Here is a 24,200-nt window from a genome sequence, read left to right on the forward strand (position 1 = left end):
CTAGCCATTATCAAAATTTTTGTAGGTGTCACAGCAAAGGAGAATTTTAAGGAAGTTGTGGCAGGGTGCCTGCCCCTCACTGGCCAGGAAAGGGTTAAGAGAGCTCTTGGGGAGGCTGCACGAAAAGTAGCCAATAGGAAGGGGCTGTGTGGCAGCCAATCAGGGCCCAGGAGGCCAGTATAAAAGGAAGCTGCAGAGCAGAGCAAAAGCAGTGATTGCCAGGAGCTTGAACAGGGAGGACTGTCAGCACCTTGGACAGAGCAGTGGCTGGCTGCCTGCTGAGACTCAGCAGAGCCAAATGCCCTGAAGCAAGAGCAGGAAAGGTACTGGGGCTACAGGGAAGTGGCCCAGGGAAATCCACTGAGGAGTTGGGGGGGGGGGGGAGACAGAGAAAGGCTGCCCCATGCTTAGGGGCCCTGGGCTGGAACTTGGCGTAATGGACGGGCCTGGGTCCCTCCCCGATCACCATAGGAGTGGTGGCAGGACTGTGGTGTCCACTGTGGGAAGTGGCTAGAACGGACTGCAGAACCCCTGGAAGGGGTGGCACGTGGATAGTGACTCTGCCCAAGTAATGAGAAAGAGGGTCCAGTGGAGACAGGACTGAGTGCAAGATACTGCAGAGAGGGGCGCCTGCCCGGCAGAGACCCGATTCCCCAGAGACCCAGCGAGGGGCACGAAGGTGGTGACTCAAAGCGTGTTACAGAATGATTTGAAGGGGGATGCTATGAGGTAGAATTGTGAATGTCTTTCTCAGCCGTAAGAGTCAGCCTGGGACATACCACAAAAGAGCTGCCTTGAAAACATAATTAGCGGGCAATGGAGGCTGTCATCACTGGCCAATATGAGGTGAGCACCGGCTGCTCGATAGCAAATGAGAAACAAGTGGTAGGGTGGGGAATGGCTGTGAAAGGCCTTGAAGGTGAAGACAAGCAGCTTGTGTTTGAAGCAATAGAGCAGGGGGAGCCAGTGGAAGGATGCGAAGAGAGGGGAAATTAAAGCAAAGGGCTAGGAAAATAGTCTTTGTAGCAGCCTTCTGAATGCCTATGAGATGGGCAGGTTGGCATTTGTCAAAGCCAGAGAGCAAGATAATAAGAGCTTGGATGAGAAGTTTATCTGTTTTCGCTCTTCCCTGTGTCTGGCTGGATAGGAAAGGCTGTATCATAGAGATGTTATGCAGGGAAAAAAAGTAAAATTTACCCTAGGCTGGCAAGTTGTGGGCCCAAATTGGCCCATTTTCAGAAAAATTCTCATGGTGGAAATGTTTCTTTATCAATGCATGTCTTGGTAGGCCAATTTCCATGGGGGTGTGAAATGTATGTAATGCTTCTAGGGCAGGAAAATGGGTAGATCAAAATGATTGAATCATAAAAATGTAGGGCTGGAAGGCACCTCAAGCAGTCAACTAAGCCAGCCTCTTGCAGTGAGGCAGGACCAAGGAAACTTAGACCATCTGTGACAAATATTTGTCCAAACTGGTCTCAAAAAACTCCAGTGGTAGATTCGACCGCCTCCCTTGGAAGCCAGCTCCCTTGGTTGAGTATTCTTATAGTTAGAAAGTTTTTCATAATATTTCATCTAAAATCTCTCTTGCTGCAGATTAAGCTGATTTCTTATCTTCCCTTCAGTGGATGTGGAGAACAATTGACCATTGTTCTCTTTAGAACATCCTTTAACATATTGGAAGACTGTTATCAGGTCCCCTCTGTCATCTTTTCCCAAGACTAAACATGCCCTGTTTCTTTACCTTTCCTCATAGGTCAAGTTTTTTAAATGTTTGATCATTTTTGTCACTTTCCTGTGGACTTTCTGCAAAATGTCCACATCTTTAATATTAGAGTTGGAAGGGACCTCAGGAGGTCATCTAGTCCAACCCCCTGCTCAAAGCAGGACTAACCTCAGCTATATCATCCCAACCAGGGCTTTGTCAAGCCTCAGCTTAAAAACCTCTAAGGATGGAGATTCTACCACCTCCCTAGGTAACCCATTCCAGTGCTTCACCATCCTCCTAGTGAAAAACTTTTTCCTAATGTCCAACTTAGACCCCCTCCCCCCCCGTAACTTGAGACCGTTGCTCCTTGTTCTGTCATCTGCCACCACCGAGAACAGCCTAGCCCCATCCTCCCTGGAACTCCCTTTCAGGTAGTTAAAGGCTGCTATCAAATCCCCCCTCATTCTTCTCTTCTGTAGACTAAACAAGCCCAGATCCCTCAGCCTCTCCTCATAAGTCCTGTGCTCCAGCCCCCTAATCATTTTCGTTGCCCTCCGCTGGACTCTCTCCAACTTGTCCACATCCTTTTTGTAGTGGGGGGCCCAAAACTGGACACAATACTCTAAATGCGGCCTCACCAATGCCGAATAGAGGGGAATAATCACTTCCCGTGACCTGCTGGCAATGCCCCTCCTAATGCAGCGCAATATGCTATTAGCCTTCTTGACAACCAGGGCACACTGCTGACTCATATCCAGCTTCTTATCCACTGTTACCCCCAGGTCCTTTTCTGCAGAACTGCTGCCTAGCTCGTCGGTTCCCAGTCTATAGCTGTGCATGGGATTCTTCCTTCCTAAGTGGAGGACTCTGCACTTTTCTTTGTTGAACCTCATTAGATTTCTTTTGGCCCAATCCTCCAGTTTGTTTAGGTCACTCTGTATCCTATCCCTACCTTCCACGGTATCTACCACTGCCCCCAGCTTAGTGTCATCCGAAAACTTGCTGAGGGTGCAATCTACCCCATCCTCCAGATCATTAATGAAGATGTTGAACAAAACCGGCCCCAGGACCAACCCCTGGGGAACTCTACTTGTGACCGGTTGCCAGCTAGACATGGAGCCATTGACCACTACTCGTTGAGCCCTATGCTCTAGCCAGTTCTCTCTCCATTTTATAATCCATTCATCCAACCCATACTTCTTTAACTTGCTGATAAGAAAACTGAGAGACAGTATCTGTAAGCGTGGTACGCAGAATTGGACACAGTTCTACAGCTAAGGCCTCAACAACACTTACTAGAGAAGGACAATTACCTCCTGTGTCTTGCGTACGATACTCCTGATAATGTACCCCGGAATGGTATTGGCATTTTTCACAGCTGCGTCAGACTGTTGGCTCATAATCAATTTGTGATCCACTATAACCCCAGATACTTTTCAGCAGTGCTACTGGCTAGCCAGTTATTCCCCATTTTGTAATTGTGCCATTTGAGTATTTCCTTCCCCAGTGACATAATTGCACTGTCTTTATTGCATTTCATCTTGTTGATTTCAGACAAAATTCCTCATTAATTGGAGGCAACAGAGGAAGGGGGAGACCTGCATAGTCTGTAGCAGACAGAATACCCCAGCTTGGGCTCTGTTATGACATCGATCCCTAAACGTTCAAGATCACCTTCTTCTGCATTATCGGTGAGTTGGAAACAGGTAATGCTGCTCCCTGTTTTTCCTGAATAAGTTATAAGCATTGATTTTGACACACCAATCATGTGACTCATTGCTCCATGTTTCAGTAATACCAAGTAGATCAAATTTATGCTTATGAAGGAGGAGCTCCTGTTTGTTCCTAGGGTTGGCATATAAGCAACTCAAGAATTTCTTCTCTTCATGTCCTTTGGTTCTCTGATCGATTTTGTTCTCCCTTCAGTTTTGTGCGGAGTACTCATCTCTTCCCTCTTTTTTTAGCCTTGCCTTTTACTAGTAGTTTAACGTACTCCTAACTACGAGCGGGTTTGTATGACAAGGTTGCTTGTGGTGATGGGGGGCGGGGGTCAGCAGCCATAGGGTGATTTATGTCTTATGTTCCCAAAGCTCATGCTTCAGAGTTCCGGCTGATCTCCTGCAGGGATCTGGAAGGGATTTCCTACCCCCCAGTGTATTCTGTTTTTTTGAGGAGGTCATGGCTAAAGATAGGACACTGGATGGGGGGTGGGCCAGTTCTCTGAAGTTGCACTGAGTATTTTCTCTCTCAGGTGCTTGGCTGGCTGGTTCTTGCTCACATACATAGGGTTTAGCTGATCACCATATGTAGGGTTGGGAAGGAATTTTCCCCCAGGACAGATTGGTGGTGTCCTGGGGGGGGGGGGAAGGGAGTGTTGCTGCTTTCCTCTGCAGCATTGAGTGCGGTTGCTTGCTGGGATTATTTGGGTATATCTCACTTAATGAATTCCTTCTTATTGCTGGAGCCTCAGACTTTGGTTCACCTCAGTCTCTCTCCAGTTCTCTGCCTGTGTCTCATAAGAGTTCAGTCTCCGATGAGGTGTAATATTTGGTCTCATTTTGGTTATTGGGTTTAGTGTGCAGGTGCTGCGTGGTGTTGGTGGCTTGCAGTACTCAGAAGTCTGGTGACCAGTCTTGCCAGACTTTTTAAAAGCTGGATCCCACACAACTGGAGTGAGCGACGCATCCCCTCTTGCTCAGCTGCCTCTCCTCACCGGCCTCCTCCAAAAATAAAGAATCGCACTGCTGTCACTGTCAGAATGTCAAAACGTTTCTCCTAACAGCTCTGCAATTTCTCACCTTTTTAATTAGTGCCCATCTTTGAAGAGCTGTTGAGATGTCAGAATGTTGTAGTCGGAGCCGTGTTGGTCTCGGGATAAATCACCCACCTTGTCTCTATGGATGTTGTAAGTCATATAGACTGGTTCATTTAGTCTGCTATCATGCCCTCCACAGAAAAACAGAAATATGTTGTAATATTCTTAATCAGTCAGTAGCATAAGACCCCCCCCCCCCCCGCCAAAAAACCCACCTGACACCATTTTTTTTCACCACAGCCATAATCGAAAGCATTGAGAGCAATGGAAATTTACAATGATCTAGGTTCAGATCTTTTATGTCAGAAGCATGAGGATTGACAGATTTTAATTTTATCCTGTGTATAGTAGTATAATTAGAGTCTACAGTTATATCTATTTTGTTAAAACTTGCTGAGCTGTGAGCTACAAATGGGATATAAACTCCTTTTTATTAAACAGAACTCATTAAAAAAATTCAGGATGCCTGCAAAATTGCAGACCCTTCCATCTTGTTTTAGTTTTGGGAGTGTCCTACTTGCGTCTGAACGCATTGACTCTAGTCAATAGCAGTAAATGACTAATCTGAGTTTTTTGCTCTCTAAACAATGTTAAGAATATGGGGAAATCACACTGGCACAAACTGGATTCCATATCGTGTGTGTTAACTATGCAGAAATATAAAAGTCCTAAAAGCTATGTACTCTGCTGCTGTGGAAGCATTCTGGTAGCTTCTGCATTAGAAGCCCTGTAGTGGGCATCCCTCTCTTCTAACCAATTTAAACAGATGTTACCCAGTTTCTAAATGTTACACACCCCATTTATAGAGCTTCCAAAACGAAGTATTTCTACCTAATTACTGGAGTTAAACAAATTGGTTTGGACAAAACACTAAGCAACCCGCAATAGAACTAAACTTGTATTGAGGTTTAAAACAACAAAAACGGTTGACATTGTCACACTGTTGCCATCTCGAACCATTCAAAAGTCATGTGACTGGCTTAAATCACACTTTAAAAGTAATAAATTTGGGGTTTCTTTATTTGCCTTCTGGTTGCTGAGCCTTTAAGGTGCACCCAGGTCATGTGTTCAGGCTTTTCTGTGCAGCTATGAAACCTAAAAACTTGCTTTTTGATGATGAAAGCTGAGACTCTCATGCAATCTCTTGACTCAATCAGCTGGGCCTTTAAGAAAGTCCATCATGGGACTTGTGATAACAAGGTGAGAGTTGGCCACCGGTAGGTAGGTACACTTTTGGTTGCTTATCTGATCAAAGAGGAGTTATTGAAAGGTGAAATGATAGGAATTACCTCCTGAGGTACAAAATACAGTTCCTGTTTTATTTAAATCTCTTGTTTTGGGAAGCTGAACATCATCTCAACAGCTAAAATCCTTCTATTAGTGAATAAACAAGGACTGGATGGCACGGGACTGGTCACAGTAACAGATCTTTTCATCTACACCTACGATCCTAAAAACTCTAGTTTTAGCTGAACCCAGCACTTCTTTTCTTGGCTATAGCTCAGCATCTCTCCCTCTTGAAATGCTGACAGATGGACCAAGTCCAAAAGACTGTTAGTCTAACTTAAAAAAGCATTGTTTTCTTAGAACCTTTCCTGTGGATACTTCAAGGTGTTTGCTGGAAGGCAAGATCACAGAATTCTCAGGAGCATCTCCAAAGAAATACAGGGGAATTGCTCCTGAGAACCGTTTGTACTGTCTTAAAGTCCTTTTAATTTACTTAAATACTCCTCTCTCCAAAGCATTTTAGTAACTTAACTATTTGCAGTTGTGTTCTTTGATTTGTACCTGACTGAAATACCAGCGTTTTTCATTGCGGAGAAATTAAGGGTAATGCTAACTTCCACCAAAACTTTAGACTGCTGGTTTCTAGATCACAGTTGCCTGAGGAATTTTGGCATGTGCTTAAATTTAAGCATGTCACTTCAATGAGACTTAAATGTAGACGTGTCCATAACTGAAGTACCTGTCTGAATCAGCATCCTAAGTGAGTGTCAGGAGAAAAGAAACAAACAAAATATTGATCCTACAATTCCATCCATGGATGGAGCCTGCATGAAAGCCCATTGAATTCAGTAAAAAGCTGCATGGATATAAGGACTGCATGAATCCGGTTGGAAGACTGAGGTGTAATAAAACAGATATATTTTTGTGTTGGATTCCTGGATTTGGTCTTCTAGCTATGTGTGAGTTGGAATTATTGCAAAGCAGTTTGTCCTTTCTCGGAAAGGATCTTTCTCACACTGCACAGCTTGTTGCAGTGATCTGACAGTCTGTAGATATCCTTGGCATGAAATAATCAAGAATGGGAAAGTTATGTTGTATCTTGCTGATTTCATTTTTATTGTACTTCGCTGAAAGCATTGTTAGGCTTGGCATTCTTCAGTTCTAAAGAGTTTTTTCTTCCAGGAGATATGGGGATCTGTTATGCTTGGGAAGTTACCTGAAGAAACTTCCTTTGATCTAATAAGAGGCCACCAAAAACAAATATTTCCAATAAACACCTTAATGCAAAAATTAGAACATTCTTTTAAAGAGTTTTTTCATTACCTTCTTTCTTATGTTCACAGCACGGACACAGGAGTTAGATTAAAAACATAAAATACTCTTGCTGGAAGGCTGCAGCATAACACTTCTTTATTTCTTGGAATCCGGAATGAGAACTCACAAGAACAGAAAAACAAAGAGAGAAAACAGGCTGCTCCCTAAAAAATCAGAGGCACATCACCCCACCTCTAATCTGTCTGTGTGCAGAACTGACTGTAGCTTGCACACTTTACTCCAGAACCCCCTAGCCTGGAAGCAGGGCTAGGAAAAACCCTGAGAATTTGAAGTGATAGATCATAGCTAACAGTTGTCAATACAGCACATTTCTCTCCAGCAATATCCTGGCTAGACTAGGGAGATGCCACCTTCTGATGACAAAATCTCCTCCAACAAATAGCTCCCCAAAATCCAAGAGGCTTTTCAGAGGGACAACTCCAATGATATAAAAATCCACAGTGCACTCTCATGCCCTGTACACTGGAAGTAGGACGACCACCAGTTGAGAATAACTGTGGTTATTAAGGTTATTTGTTTGTTTGTTTTTTTTAACTGAGAAGTGGGTTTTCAACTAATTGAAAATGTTGGTGGATTTTCAGTTTTGACCTTTTTTTAAATAACAAATTTGTTTGGGTTTTCAGTGCCAGAAAGCCAAACAAATCTTGGTTTTACAAGAAATCCTTGAAACTTTTTTGCTGAAAGCTTGAATAAAACAGTTTTGTTTTTCCTCTAAATTTCCTGCTGAGGAAAAAATCCTATGTTTTGGTCACTCTAGTGGCTAAATTTTTATTAACCCTGGAATGGTATCCCTTCACTGATAGGAAACGGTGTGTGTTGCCTCCGTGATGGTTGCTGTGTGTTGGGTCATCATCAGGAGACCTTCTCTTTGTGATGTGGTGCTGGTGTTTGTGACCCAACAGCCTCCTAATGCCAATGTGATGGCAGTGTGGGTACCCAGGACCATGAGTTGCCTTGTTACCCCCTTGCCTCCAGGCCCCCTTGTCAGACTTGCCTTTTGCTTAGCTGGTACGACCTGTCATTCACCCCAGCACTCTCCTGTGGCCAATGCTAGCCTTCCTTTGCTTTGCAGGATACCAGTCCCTGAGCCCCTTTGAAGAGTTCACCTGTGGTGCCCAATCTCATGCATGCCAGAAAGTCTGGGCATGGCTGACTCACGACAGAGGCCTTGGCTACTTCAGCATCAAGGAGGAGTCGCACGCTCTTTGACATGCTGAAAGTCGAAGAAAAGGATAAGGTGGTTTTGATAAATGAAGGACTTGTAGAGACAGCCAAAGGTCTCTGCTCATGTATGCTTTGGCAATGAGACCTGACCAATGACCACCACCATCTAAAACCACATCACGGATTCCAATGATTTTTAGCAATCTCCCTACACAAAGGCCTCTGGTCTTCTAAGCTACATCAGAAATCCAGGCCGTGCAAGCTGTCAGCTCTTTCATCAAGTCACTGCAAGAGAGAGATGCAGCATGGTTCTGCTTCTCTGCTGACCACAACGGTCGGGTTGCTCTTGCCTTACAGGGCCTTCTGACTTAGTGCTGGCTCTCTTTATCGACACTGCCTCGTAGGCCCTTGTAACTGCTACTAACCAACCTCCCAGGTTTGAGGCTCTGCAGAAGCTGGTTTCAATTAAAAGAAGAGAGTTATTCACTACAATGGGAGTTTCTCTTCTCTGAATACTGGCTCTACCTCTGCAGATCCACACTTAACCCGCTTTGCCCAGTGCCTCTTCAGGTCTTTGCAATGGAGCAGAAGGCAACTGGATTTGTAATGCCTTCTGCTGGCCTCACAGCAAACGTTCAGACTGCCGAGCGGGTGAACACATGGCCCCAAGAACACGCTGTTTTCTGAAAGGTTCCAGGCAATAGTGGATCTGCAGAAGCACTGAGACGGATCCTGTAACTTTAAAGCCATAGAGGGTCTTCCCCAGTATATTTCACTTTCAGGGGAAGTAAATCGTTGTCTAGAGCCTTAGAGGTTTGTGTTCACTTCTCGGTGAATGTGAGTCTGAATGTGCGGGGATTCTTTCACTTCCTAAAACTGGTTCTTTTACTCATAATAGTCATGTCTAGTCTAACCTATACCTTAACATCAGTAGTGACAGTTCCTGTACTCCTCCCGATAGTCTACTTCCCTGCTGACTTTGTTCACCGTGAAGATTTTCTCATTTGCTAGCCTACTCCTTCCATAGCATCATGTCCCTGTTCACTGTCCTACCATCTTGAGTATGAATAAGTCCTTCCCTTGATTTTATACTACTTTGAAGGTGTTTTTAAACTCTGATCACATCTTTCCTGAGCCCCTCATTTTGCTGTCAATGTACATGATCTCCTTCATGTTCCCCTCTACTATTATCTTCCATTGTCTTTAGAAAGTTCATAATTATAAATAGTGGAGGCAAGGGGCTGGATCCTTAGCTGGCATAAATGGGCTCATGAAGTCAATGGATCTACATCCATTTATCCCAGCCAAGGATCTGGCCCTAAAATCTCTCTCTCTCTTTTACTGGCAGTTGCACTAGGGCTGTGTCCTTATCTATTTAGTGTCGTGTGTGATTCCTGCTAGCTTTGAATGCAATCTGCAAGGTGAGGGGTTTTTAAAAATATTCAATAACCTTATGAATGCCTTTGAGTACAGCTGCTCTTTATAGGATGTAGGCACTCCTCTTATTGCAGCTGTATTAATGGCACAATTCTTTAACGGCTTACACTATTAAAATATATTAACACATGACCTCAAAGGTTACTCTTATGGCACAAGAACTAGTATCTTCTAGACTCTAGAGAGGACCTAGAGCCTATGGGTGGCTGAAATACAACTGGTGGAAGGTATCCCTGGTCAATTTGAATGTTTCCTCAGATGTAAAACCATTCCCCTGCATTACCCCCTCAAACTCCTAGCAGGCAAGAGTTGCGGCAGACCCGCTTGGCATGATTGGATGGTTGTGGAACATGTGGGGGTTAACCTTGCAGTTGCATTGATGATGAATGAGCAACTCTAGCGGTGTTACCCCTGCCCTGACGTGATTACTGTCTAAACAGCCAAAAACATACATGCAACATGTTCCCATTGCCAGTGTAACAGTACTTCAACAGGGGGACTTCACCACACTGAGAGATGCAAAAAGCAGCCCAGGATCGACAGGGGTGACAGAACCTTGTTTGTGACCCACGTGATGTTTGATGGTATGGGAAGGATTCAGAGATGTACTTTGGGGGACTGTCAAAAGAGTTCTGGGGCAGAATTATTCTCCTTCGCGCTGTATGCAGGCCGGGACTCTCTGCTTGTGGAATTTGCTGTGCGTGGGGTGGGGGGCAAGCGGCCAGCACCATTCCTCACCTCATCCCCCTCCCTGCACAAGAGTTATGCTTTGGGAGCAGAGGCTGGGTCCAGGGAGCATTTGTTATAAGCATGCGTGTTAGATTCCAAGGAAGGATGCCAATAATATTACCGTTCTGTGCACATTTGTGTCTGCGCTGCACCACACAGTGCCCTGAAAAAGGGCTACGAAGAGGAAAGGAAGGATGGCCTTGTGTTTTAAGGAACTTTTCTGTCACTTCCACAGAGACCTCGTGCACGTTGGTTAATATCTCGCTACCTTAGTTCCCCCTCTGAGAAAAGGAAATAAAATGTATCTGTCCCGGCTGTTTAGAGTGTAGGATCTGTGGCTGTGGCCTCTTAGTGTGTGTGTGTGTGTACAGTACCGAGCCTATGAGACGACAACCTTGGCTGGAACATCTAGACTCTATCAGATGAATAATTAATAACAGAGCTTGCAGTTCTTACTCTTAGGAACGGGAAAAGGACAGGATGAAGGGACAGCCTTGTAGCTAAATCAGTGGCAGAGTGGAGAAGATTCTTGAGGTGAAAATATCCTGATGCCCACTTGTCCTCTGACAGCCTATAGGTTTTTCCCATATATGTAAACTGAAGTACAATAGCTCTCCCCTCCCCCAAGAATCATTATGCAGACAGGAGGAGAGCTGTCCTGTACCAGATCAACACGTAAGGCCAATCTTCAACTGGTATAAACCCCACTGGGCTCCCTTCAGCTCAATAGAGGTTTACCGATCAACACCAGCCAAGGATCTGGCAGCTCATCGTTTGTTTGCATAAGAAGTGACCATGAATAAAATAAGAAATAATCTTTCCGATCATCCCTAATGTGGTGAACTCGTAATTTTTTCATGCTCTGGAAAATGATACCGGCATTTAAATGGCCTTTCCCATGTTCTGGTGTGCAACAAACTCAGTGCTAGTTCGCAGCTCAAGCAGGAAAAAGTAGGTTATTTATCTTTCCCAATTTGTGTCAAGGCCGTGCAACTATAAATCATTGTGACTGTGGAGACAGGCTTTTAATTAAATGACAGCCATAAGTCACTTTTCCTGTAACTCATAAACCAGCTACTGCTTTGTAAAGAGCTCTCTAATTTGGCTGTAATGTTTAAATCTATGAATATGTTCCCTGCGATGCTCAAATTCCTACACAATTTCCATCTCGATTTTTGCCTTTGTTCATTGTAAAATGTGTTCTGTAGCATTGCACAAAGCCACATTTCAGGCACATTATTTATCATTTCTTTGCAGTCAGAGGTTTAAAAATGCTTAAGTATTTATCAATAGGAAAACACTTTCAATTGTGTCTAGACGAACATTGATGGGCCCTACATTTTAATAGATGTAAATTATAAAATGCTTTTAAAGCATCTTATTGAATTAGCTATGCCATACATAGCTATTGATGTTTGCAAATCAATGTTTCAGAGAGAGAAGCTGAACTGTTATGGAACACATCCATCAAGGAGTAAAGGATTGCAGTAGGTAATCACACCTCTTATTGCACTGAAGGCCCAGGCTCAGTGTGAGATTATGATGAGCAACTGAGCCAACTAGTCCTCCTAAACTTGGGTATGGTTTGCAGTAGTGGCTATTTTAATCATTTCCAGCTTTTGCAGTGAGATCTGCAAGCCTCTCAGGATGGCGTCACATGTTCTACTATATCAACCTCAGCCACACGAGAACCGAGGGAATCAATAGGCACTTCCGTGGCACGTATTCTGCAGTTGGGCTTGACCTTCTCAAATCGCACCGAATACACACCTTGTGTAGGCATTTATCGTTTATCAGTGGTGCCAATGGCTCTGCTACCAGTTTGAAATGACCAAAATACCAAAAATATTCATGGGCTTGGCCCGTATGAACATACTCTCACTTAATCTCTCCATCTGAGTTGTCAGCATTTGAAAGCTGCCCGGAGTGATCTTCCTCCCATTCTCCCTATGTAGCTGGAATAGCATCCCACGTGTATTTGCTGAAACGCCGGTGGAGTTGGAAATCTCACTGAACACCGTACCTTCCCATGTAGCTAATGGACTCCTTGGTTCCTCACCCGTGCAATCCTGTGCTTTATCCCAGATCAACTGAATTTGTTCTAAGCAGTGTGCAAAAAGAACTTGAGGGCTTGAGGACAAGACAGGTACAAATTTGTTCCAAAGCCTTCATCATTCCAAGGAGCCACATCAGATCTGTTCCCTTTTTAGGGAGCAGACTTCAACAATTGCTCTCTCTTTTTCTGGACCTGCCCTTCCCCCACTTTATCAGTAACTTGCCCTAAAAACTGCAGTTCGCTTTGTTGTAACATACCTTTTCCTCTGTTTAATTTCAGCAGCCTTAAGTGTCTTCACAACTCGTTTGAACCTTACATTATTGTCCTCCTCTTTCTTCCCATAAACTGAAATGTTCCCTGAATAAATAGCCACTCTCTCCAGGCCTTGTATAATACTATTTATGATGCTAATGGGAGACAATGAAAGCAATATCTTCTCAATGGCACTATAAAAGGTGTCGGCTTGAAAGTGTTGGGGTGAAGCAGAATTTGCTAGCGTCCACTGAAGAAAATGTTGTTGCACCAGTTAATTTGGAGATGATGTTTCCCAGGAGGGAGAGAATCTCTTTGCTAAGGGCAAGTCTACACAACAGAATTACTTCGGTATAACTCTCGCTCAGGGGTGCAACATAGCTATACTGACCGAACGCCGGTGTAGACAGCGCTATGAAGCCCTCCCACCGACAGAGCTACCACCTCTTGTGGAGGTGGGTTAACTACACTGATGGGGAGCTCGCTCCTGTTGGCGTAGAGCACTTCATTAAAACGCTCCAGATGCACAGCTGTACCAATGGCGCTGTGCCAATGCAGCATTTTAGTGTAGACTTGCCATGCATGTCATTAAGTTGACACAGTGAGAGATATGGCCACTTTCTTTAAACTAGTGAGTATCTCTCTGTTGCACCATAATGTGCTCTTATTCTATTCATCACCAACCTCTCCTCTTCTTCTTCTAGTTTCGGCAGCCATGGGATTGGCAGCACTAAGGACTGTGTTGAACATTTTCAGTGGGTTTTGCACTAGCTATTATTTTATTACGATGATACTCAGCCCACCAGGGATTTGTTGGGTTTGCCCAATGATTATGCACAGAGATTGTGGGTTCATTTTCCCCTTTCCATGTACCGTTTTTGCATGCAAGTGGATGCTTTACCCATCTTCTGGCCTTTTCACGGAAGTTGGAGGTTCTGATGGGTAACAATTGGTTCTGCAGGAATCCGGATGTTTGGCTACAAACAGTAAATGTATCATAAATATGCAGGAAAAAAGTAATGACTTTGGCTTTACAAACTAGGAGCGGTTTAGCAGTACAGATGGGTTGCATAAATCCAGTAAAAAATGAGGGCTTTTTGTGGCGTACAGCAAATATGTAATCTGGCCAGGCTTCGTCAGAGTATTCACAGCTCGTTTTAAGAACTTGTCCATAGGCAGCGTGTGCCTCTTGCATTCTGGGAGGCTGGCTCCACCCCAAGACCCCGGCTCCACTTGGTCTCCTCCCCGCCCAGAGCGCCCTGCCCCCCCCGCTCACTCCTCTTGGCCCCGCCCATCGCAGAGGAGCGAGTGGTGGGTGGAGGGGTTCAGGGGAGGAAGTGGAGTGGGGGGAGTCCTGAGAGAAGCAAGCAGTGCAAGTCGGAGGCCAAGATGAGACAGCATCAGCAGGGCGGACTCGGGAGAAGAGGCAGAGTATGGGCAGGCAGAAGTGGAGCAAAGACGGGCCCTTAGGGGGAAGAGGCGGTGTGGAGGCAGGAAGAAGAACAGTGTGTGGGGGGGGCAGAAGCCGAGCAGGAGCTTTTGGTGGGGGCTGTTTGGGGAGGCTAAGCCTCCCCAAGACTCTTATACCTGCTGCCCATGAACTTGTCATCGTTTTTGGTTTCGTTAGTTTCTTTTTCTCCTCCGGCTCAGGTGAAGATCTCTTGAAGGAGCTATATTTCCCACACTGAAATGCTTCACAAATAAAACTTGGCCTTTGTTGCAATTGTCAGAAGGCCAATTTGAGAGCAATTTTACGTTGCAGTAACAGCTTGTTTTGTGTCAATCTGCAGCTGTATTTGCAGAGCTGCACTATGGATTATTACTGTTGTGCATTCATGTTTTAAAGCTTAGCAATGTTCTGTTTACATTTGTATACTGATTTGATTATTCACAAGATTCAATGGAAGAGGTTTAGCAGGTCTATGATTTAGGCTTAAAAATAAGCAGTTTAAGGTGTTTGCATTTATTTCAAACACCTTATTTAAGAGAGCACAATTTCAGAGCTAAAAGAGAATTATTCTTTACACATAACACAGGGTTGCTTTAGTGGGAAGCATCATATCTTTATGTATAGTGAGTCTTTTTGGGCTTCTAGCAACAAAACAGGTGCATTTGGTGTCCTATTGATCTCAGAATTGCCTGGTTGGTGCCGAAAATCAATCAAAGGCCTCTCTTACGCAATCACAAGACAGGATACGTTTTATTAAGCTTGTCCATGATTTATAGTTTTGCCAGTAGTGTTAAGGTAGACTTAAAAATATCAATAATTAACTTGAATGTTTTCAAAGTGGCATTGATTCTTTACCAAAGCTTTCTCTTTCATAGTCATTACCCCAAGCTAGTCATAATCACGCGGAATCGCTCCTGAATTGTCTGTTTCAGCAGCATTTGTGATATGGCAAAGCAACCGATTTGCATTTAAAGTCTAATGAGTCAGTATTTACTATAACTGTTAGCTCTTTTGGGCAGCGACTGCATGTTCATTTTATGATCCCTGATTGGAATTTGTAGGCCCTCATCTAATAAAAATGATTGTCATTATCACTAGTGCTGAAGGAATTATGAAGAAGATGCCATCACAAAATCAATCTCGGTTTAAAAAAAAAAAACTGACCTGTCATGTAATTTCTCACTCTCTGGTTTTCTAGGCCGATGTTTCCAGGCAGAACACTGATGCCTCAGTCCTGTCTATATTGTGTCAGGCAGGATGGGGCAGGGGATGAATGATTCATTTCCGTCGCAATTTCCAGCGTGCTGCAATTGTCCCACAAGCTGAGTTTGTTTTAAAAATGAATGGGAAAGAAACACTGTTTTAATCAAATCTATTGGAATGAAATCTACTGGGCATGAAAACCGGCTGGCTGGGACGGGCACAAAGGGCAGTGCCAACAACTTTGCTTCCTATGACCAGTATTAGCAACTAAACCCATTTGCACAGCGTTTCCAAAGACACGAGAGGACACCGTTTGCCCAGTACCAGCCTGGAGAATCTGGGTGAGCGTCTTAGGCAGCACAGAACTCAGAGCCCAGGGCGAGAGGGGACTGAGATGGCTTGAACAGATAGATTTATCTCCCAGTCCTGGAGCATCCTGGGGGCCTGGGAGGGACCCCTCATGTAAATACCAGAATACCTGTCCCCAGCCTCTCCCCAGTATGTCAGCTAAACCAGGGCTTGGAAAGGCAGCCTGCATCTGTCTTCTGCAATTTCTGTACCGATGGGATTCCCCTTTGGCTGCCTCTGGGGCATTTGGAGATTCTTTACACCACTCTGGCCTCTTACTCGGAGTAAAGAAGCCAGAGCTGGGGTGAAGATCTTATTCTCTGTCCCTTGTTTTGTGGATTAACTGTGATGAAAGCAATCCTCCTAATTTTGTAAATGTTAACAAAATAACAAAGCCAGTTTAAGAATATGGTCTTTTAAAACATTCTCCTTTTGAGATACGTGTGGGCAGACCCTGCTACCACCACCCACTCACAATGGGAATGGAGACGTAGCGAGATCACTCGAGAGTAATAAAAGAATTCTACAACTGAAGGACCCCCTGTTAGCTCTGCAGAGATATAGGACAATGCCCATCAACAATAGCCAGATTAGCCCAGTTTAATTGCTGATGGATCAGAGCAAGCTTAGAGGTAAAGCTTCATTTGATGTGGCACTGCTTAAAGGAGGTGTGGTTAGGAATGACCAAATAGAAGAGAGCCCAGGCTTTCCTCGTTAACTTTCAGAATGCAGCCCGAAGCTTGCCCACATTTAAACCAGGGAAGCCAGTCCTGATTAAAAACTGCCTGAGCCAAACAGCTGTTGCCAACAAATATAGATGCACTCCTAGATTGTATGTGACTGAGTCTAATTGAGGTATCCAGTCTAGAAGAAACAGATGGCGTCTTCAGCATGGTTCAGACTCAGAGTTACATTAATACTCTTGTTACAACAATGATAAAGGAGAAAATCCTGTTGAAAAGGATCCTAACATTATTGATCAGGCGCCTACTCGTTAACTCCGCTTCTCTGAACTCTTCCAAAGGCGGAGTTGTCGAGATCTGGACAAGGAGTGAAACCAGCACCACCTTTGCGTCTAGAATTTTTTATTAAATATTATTTTGTTAATGATTATTCATTCTGGGGCACTGGACCATTTTTATTTCTTCATGGTTCAAAGCCTCAGTGATATCCACTTCCCAAGGGTATGTGGCTTCCCTGTTTCAGTGTATCATGCACTGAATTTGTAGCCGACAAAAGAACAAGCACATCTTATTCAGAGTCATAATGGATCCAAGCAGATATCTGGGACACTCTAAAATAAAGCAAAGAAATACAGATCTGCCACATTTATCACAGACATTCTTTATTATATTATTTTGATCAAGCTTTGTACTGAATGCACCTTGATTTGAAGTTCTCTTGTAGGAAACTAAATCTTACAGCTGATGCAAAACCCGTACTTAGTGTTATATACTTGAAGTACTAATGCTCTCTTATGCCTGATAATAGACCAGTCAAGGGAAGCAATTTAATGCTCACACATTTTTCTCTACTATCACAGTGTAATATACTAATCTAAACTCCATTCAACTCGAACATTTGGACAACAGTTTTAATATACCATTAATATTCATAGTTCTTATGTCAGCAGCTTTGCTTTAAAACTATCAAAGATTCATTTTAATTTATTCTGCCAAACTAATAAAATAAGGAAAGTGGTTAAAACAATTACAAGACAACTTAGCTCCCTAATTCTTTTTTATTAAACTTCCTGTGTCGCTTGATTCAGTAAGAGCCTTCTCTGTTTTCAAACCAAACTGCATGCTCTAGGAATTTTTCTTCTTTTCATCAATGTCCCCGACGCTTGAGATTTCGTCCACCTTGCTCAGTTGCTTTCTCACGTTAACTTGATTCAGCAAGATCGTGGATAGACTGGCCAGCGCAGGGAGAAGTGTCAGCATTCAAGTGTTGGTCACTACTTTTCCGCCCCCTGCCCCCTTCTGTTTAGTGTTTGCAAGTTTCAGATGCCTGTGTTTACTCACGCCATCTCTCGCTCCGCAGCCTCTGTAACTGTCACCATTAAGGGCTGGTGTGAAGAACTGCACACAGGAAGCCATCTTCAGTGCCCCCTACAAAGAAGTTACATTAGATTTGCGAAACCCAGGATCTATTCCTGCATATTCCTTCGTGTCGGGTAACCGCCTATTTGCATTTATACAGCCATACATAATCTAAAACCTGGGTACAATTTTGTAGAGAAACCAGTCCTCTCTGGACTGCTGGGCATGGAGATTGGGGAAGGAAAAAGGCAGTGAAGAAGGAAATGCTCGACTAGGAGGGAAGGGATGGGTATATTCCAGAGCTGGCTGGAGTTTGGATTTGGTGAAAGTCAGAATAAGTATCATGCCTGTGACAGACATGAAGCAGCTCTATACTATGCTAAGAATACTGATATGTAATAAGTGTACAAGCACTGCATGTGACCTGGGTAGCCCGGTAGCTGTGAGCTGGTGGGATGGTGTCGGTGGTGAATTTCTGGCAAGTACCAACAGCCGAGAAATCAAGGAAAGAGTAAAGAGAAAAGGTGTTTCATAGTCTTTTGGGGAGAAGAGAAGGCAGATGACTTATGAGCAACGCAAGAAGGCAGCTTGTGGAGATATGCAGACAGAGGCAGCTAAACTCTCCAGAACTGACAGAGGCACAGCTGGGTGACCTGCTGTACTGAGAGGACCAGAAAAGAGTGATTTTTCCAGGGCCAGGAGGGGACTCTAGAGGAACATCAGCTCATTAGTGGGGATAGCAAAGCTTGAGGGAGTCCGAGGCCAAAAGGGAGCAGAGGACCAGGAAATCTTGGGGATGACCTCCCGGAGAGAAGCGGAAAAGACAATGACAGAGGAACGATGGGGCTCCGTCCAGACGGAGTTGACCAGTGCTGGCTGCTGCTGAAATGAAGTGTCTGTAGAAAGAGGCAAGCTGCACTTGGTGGCCAAGTGATTTGCAGATCAGGAGCAGCACAAACAAAAAGATAGTAGAGAGAGAGGCGAAACGTTAGCACAAACGTGAAATGGAGAACATGGGCCCGGGCTCTTCTCCCTCAGTAAGCGGGACAGACCCTGGGCGACCCTGGTTAATTCACAACTAATCTCAAAATCAGGACATAGACCATACTAGCTAAAGCTAAAGCCAGGGCTCCTTGAGCCATGCTGCTGTAGGAACCATCTCTGCTTCCTTTCCCTGTTTCTGTTCCTTTGTCTCACTGCCAGGTGAGACCCCGTGTTTCTGCAAGCTCAGCTCATAACAAGGCCCCGTGGCCCCCCTCCCCTTTGTTCTGCAGTTCATGGCCTTTCCTCTGCTCTGCAGGGAGGGGGGGGGGAATCTCTTCTTCCTGGCAGATGGTTAATAGGTGTGAATGTCCCAGCCGTTGGAGTGTCCACTGCCTTTTCCAAATGAGGAACTGTGTTGTCTGCTGTAGATTCCTGTACAGACTGGGAAGGATCAGGGATGTTGATGTGTGGGGTGCTAGAAAAAAAAGATCTTTTGATGCAAGAGTCAGAATTTTTGGGGTGATGAGCATACTCTGCCCATATGTACCCTTCCTGCGGGATCTGGAATGATGACTTTGGAGTAGTGGGCAAATGTGAGGGTGCAGGACCTGACAGGTACCTCTGCTCCATCCAGTCTGGAAGAGTTGAGATGTGACAGCTGTGGACCTGCTGTGTAATCGTGTCAGAACAGTGCTATGTACAGACTGCATGGTTTTCTGTCCAGCAGCATGTGCCAGGAGACAGAAACAGAAGGCATCCGCCAGGCAAAGCAGACTACAACCTTCCAAGTTTGTTTAGACTCTCACCACTCTGACAGTCCCAGCTCACATTTCTCTGACGGAACAGTGTTTAGACACCTCATTTACATACATGAATCTTTTAACAGCCTTTTGGCCAGATACAAATGCTCTTTGCTGGATGTAATCTTCTGAGCTGTCTTCATCAGGTAGCCTTTGTGAGCAGATGATATCTTATCTCCAGGGAGAGAGACAGCTCTGAGTCCTGAAGACAGTTGTAGGGGACTCTTGCTGCATGAGAACAGAACTATGGATTTCAGATTGGAAATAACAGTCAGCGTCAGTGAAATTAGATAACTGGGTCTCTAGGCACCGCACCCAACCTACCTTAGCTCTAGTTAGATCTGATTGGCTCTCCAATCACCTTGATGCTGTTTGCCGTCCTAAAGGAGATGAAAATGACATTTCTTTAGATACAGCATAACTAAACCATCCCTTTGCTGATGTTTAGAAGGGAAAATCACCCCATCCTATAAATGTCAGTAGAACCAGGCAAGACTTTTTTCACCAAAAAATGCTCAAAAATGCAGTTGTGGGTCAAAATTGGCTAATAGATTTAGCGCCCCCCAAAAGTTAGAAAAACGTCCATAAGTAAAAACAATTAATTTCGATGCTTTCAAAACCAAACATTGAAATGTTTCATTTTGAAACAATGGGTCATTCAGAAATTCAACTAGATTTTAGTTTAAAAAAATATTTAAAAAATCACCCCAGAATGAAAGGAAACAGTTAGTGGCGGGTCAAATAAAATGTTTCATTTGACCCAAAACAAATGTTTTAGTTTTGTTGTTCTGTTTCAGCCGCTAAACCGAATAATCCGGTATTCACCCTGCTCTAAACATCGGCATCTTAACGTTTTACGAGGTGTGGGTGAGAGAATGTGGCTCAGTTCTGAAATAGGGAGAAAAACAACCCATCCCGATTGAAAGGGGGTACAGGTGTGGTTATGTCACTGGGCTGGGACTCAGGAGATCTGGATTCACTTCCCTGCTTGTGGCGTCCTGCTCCTTTAAAAGGCTAGGCACTCTGCACTCAGCACACAGCCTCAGTGCCATTGGTTCCTGTGTGTTGCCAGAGCAATAAAGGCACCACAGCAGACAGCTGTGTTTGGATCAGCTCCCCTTCACTGCTGGGTTCAAATATAACACTGCTTTGCCTCAGACTCCCTGCGTGATCCTGGCGGAGTCACGTCATCGCTCTTTGCTCATTAGCTCCCCGTCTGGATAATTTTCCTTTGTCTCTCTTGTCTATTTGTAGCCTGAGCCAAAGCCTACAGGAGTCAATGTGCATCTTTCTGTTGACTTGATGGGTTTTGAACTGGGCTCTTAGACCGTAAGCTCTTCAGGGAAAGGCCTGTCTCTCACCATGTGCATATATGGTGGATGCCGATAGTTGCCAGTGTATTACTCCTAGAAATACATTCACAACTGGCCCCCTTGTTTAAGGTCTTAACAGAGGAGTCACTGATAGAAATAGCACATAGACTCGTGATGACCCTACAGCTGCTCCCGGAAGAACAAGTCTCATGCCCATTCACAGGGTCACAGAAGGAAGCTTTGTTTTTCCATGTTGTCAGTCCCGGTGCCTTTCGTAAGTACTGCACTGAAATTAATAAAGCAGGTGAAATTCCACAGGCCTCATGCCCCTGAACTGTGGTCACAGTTGGGCTCCATGGATGCACAGTTACGACTTGTAGAGCCAAATCAATGTTAAATAAAGGCCAAAGAAGTGGAGGGTCTAAATAGCTTGAGTCTCTTTCAGACAGTGTTGTTGGCAGGAACTTGCTGGGAGAAGTGTTCTGTATCAAACTATTTTTATATCCAGAAGAAGTTCAAGGGAGGTCAACATATGGTGACAAGAATAGGCTGCTTAATACATTAGCTAACAATAGGATGCTGTGTTACACATTGTGTTGAAGTTAATGCAGTGTGGGGGGAAAGAATCTCCTCCTTTTAAAAGCCATTAATTGGAAAATATGTGAAGCCATCACTGATGTTGCTTAATGACACACACAGGGCCTAAAATATGTAGATTCTGCCAGCTAAAAGCAAGCCTAGGTTATTTTTTTTATGTTTTACCCGTTCATTTTTATGGCTAGCTATTTAAAAATGAACTTTTACAAGTTATTTATTTATAATAAATTTACTCTCTCAAATATTTCATAGACAGCAAAATTAGCAACGGGGTCTTCATTTTGTCAGGAATATCAAATTACTTGCATTAATGCTGTCATGTCTGGCTATTCCTGCTGTCTGCTGTACTTGGACATCAAGTGATTAAGATCAGCAATCATCTGGCATTCACTACCCAAATGTTTTACTTTAAAATTATTGACAGTATGCTGAAATCAACTCTCCTAATTCCTTAACCTCAGTCCTCTGTCCTCAGCAGATGAAATCAGGAGTTGTATCCCTGGTTGTGTTATGATTTTACTCAGTGCTTGTTCATTACTGTGGATAGTAGTGAAATGTAAAGAGGATGAGCAGAAGAGAAGAAAGAGGATGAAAGCAAGCGTAGCGGAAGAGAATACTGAGGGCTTGTCTACACGGTGCCTTAGTCCACCCCAGTTGACAGTAAATTCTAATGCATGTTGTGCATTCACAAGCCCATGGGGACCCTGCTGGCGTACACTAAAAGTTACCCGGTGCATGTTAGCGTAGTACTGTTGAAAAGGGATTAATGCACCATGTGGACAACCATTAAGGGGACATCCAGGGCTTGAGGAGTATTAAGTTACAGTGAAGTAACATCTCTTTGCTTCTGAATGAGAGCATCCACACGGGAGTTTAATGCACATTGACTTCACAGCTTAGCTTTCCTGAATGCCCCCATGTAGCATGGCCCTAAGCATGCATCTAGACTAGAGTTTGTAGTCTCCCTTGAAGTGGAGTTCACAGATTATCAGTTAACTGGCGTTAACTAAAATGACTGGAAATGCTAATCCAGACACTCCACAAACCCTCATGATTTCTTCACCCTAGTCCAAACATTTTGAGGAGCATCTGGACTAGGTTTTACAATCAGATTAGCTAACTGGCGGTCAGTTAATTTGTGTTAAAACTGAAGCACAAGCTCTTATTTAGACAAACTCTAAAAGAACAAAAACTTAAAATGCAGAAACAGAAGTGGATGATGGAAGATGAATAACAGGAGAAATGGTACAGAGGTTAAGATCAGGATTTTCAAATGAACCGGAGGAAATTACGGACCCAACTGCTATTGACTGAAAATATCAATCTAATGTTCACATACAGTCTTAAGTGATGCAATCTTCAATTTCATACATTACACTGCGTTACTGCCTGGAGTACCATGTGATCACTGCCGCCTCTTCAGCTGGGAATATCCTCTGCTAAACGTCCTGGTGAAGTCAGGGCTTCCACTTAATTTTGTAGGCTGCTCATTGAGTTGCTGCTTGAAATGGGTGTATCTGAAGTGTGGTCATCTAGAGTTATGCTGATACTGAGGTCTCTTGCATCTGATATCACCAATATAAAGGACCTGCAAAAACTGCTAAAACTTGCACTTCTTTGGAGTATACACGATGATCACTTTAGTTGCAATGAATGAGAGGTAATAGAATAACTGTCATTTTATATACAATAGAAGCAATTAAAATAGCTATGTTTGCAGTGTATCGTGTATAAATAGACATGTTCTCTTTGTTCTCACTGTACAAAACAATAAGAAGTCGGAATGAGGAAAACTGCTAAGAATACACAGAATGCAATTGCTGGGTTGGATTTCAAAGTTGTCAAGGAGAAGAATATTATTAGAGATGCAGAAACCAGGTTGAGCCAATGAGCTTCGCATGACTGGAGATTTAAATGCCAGGAACCAGAATTTCTGAAAAACGTAAACAAAATAACTCAGAAGTAGGTCAGGGATATAGTTGCGTAGAAAGAAGGAAGGGTCCCTGTTATGGCGGGTAATAGAGAAGAGAAAATGTTGGCTCGAACTTCAGCTCATTACCTGTTTATGCTTATTTTGGTAAACTTATATAATAGAGTACCACAGTTCTAGAAAGTAGGGTTGGATGAAGGCTTTAACCTTAGGCATAGCCAATTTTAATTATTTAGAAATTGCGTGTGATAACCACTAAAAAGTCTCTCCTTCCAGAGGCACAGTATGACTGCTTTCTTCTGTGGCTGGTGTTGAAGCCTCCATACACAGAGGCTATTATGGACTTCAAGCGAAGGGACTATGCTACATGTCATAAATAAGGTTGACGCTTGGGGCTATCTAAAATTGAGTGGTTCCAATATCAAAATACTCATGATAGCAAAGTATTGAAGGGAAGAGTCAATGATGTTAGGCTTCCAGAAAGAGGATGTTGAGAGAATGAAAACTGCCCCAAGCAATGATGATTGCCGTCCTTTCATACATAGGGAGTCTACTCTAGCAAAACAGGAATACTAAGAAACTATTTGTGAGTGGAGCAGACATTAAATTGCAACCCCATTAAGTCTAAACAGGGAAGTCAGCGGAGGGCAGTGCAGCAAAGTAGGGGAGGAGAGGGCAGCATACGCAGGAAATTATAAAATCAGTTTTTTAAAGTGGGATCAGCATAGGAAAAATGGCTGTAAACAATATTGCTTGAAACATTCTGCTTATCTTACATAAATAAACTAGGACCCACATCTGTCACTCGAG

At 43.8% G+C, this 24,200-nt stretch overlaps 1 long non-coding RNA gene across 3 annotated transcripts; it reads left to right on the plus strand.

Moving 5' to 3' along the window:
- Positions 1 to 219: 219 nt before the first annotated feature.
- Positions 220 to 9,174, plus strand: LOC137157691 (uncharacterized). 3 transcript variants are annotated; one of them, XR_010921190.1, is made up of 4 exons: positions 220 to 323; positions 3,263 to 3,399; positions 4,519 to 4,613; positions 8,158 to 9,174. It is a non-coding gene; the product is annotated as an uncharacterized lncRNA (long non-coding RNA). The 3 variants fall into 3 exon arrangements; XR_010921189.1 differs by lacking the exon at positions 8,158 to 9,174 and adding an exon at positions 4,764 to 4,985; XR_010921188.1 differs by lacking the exon at positions 8,158 to 9,174 and having other exon boundaries at positions 4,519 to 4,985.
- The last annotated feature ends 15,026 nt before the right edge of the window (positions 9,175 to 24,200 follow it).

Source organism: Emydura macquarii, unplaced genomic scaffold (assembly GCF_026122565.2).
Source record: "Emydura macquarii macquarii isolate MOO-44397 ecotype Brisbane River unplaced genomic scaffold, CSIRO-AGI_Emac_v2 contig_1551, whole genome shotgun sequence".
NCBI lineage: Eukaryota > Metazoa > Chordata > Testudines > Chelidae > Emydura > Emydura macquarii.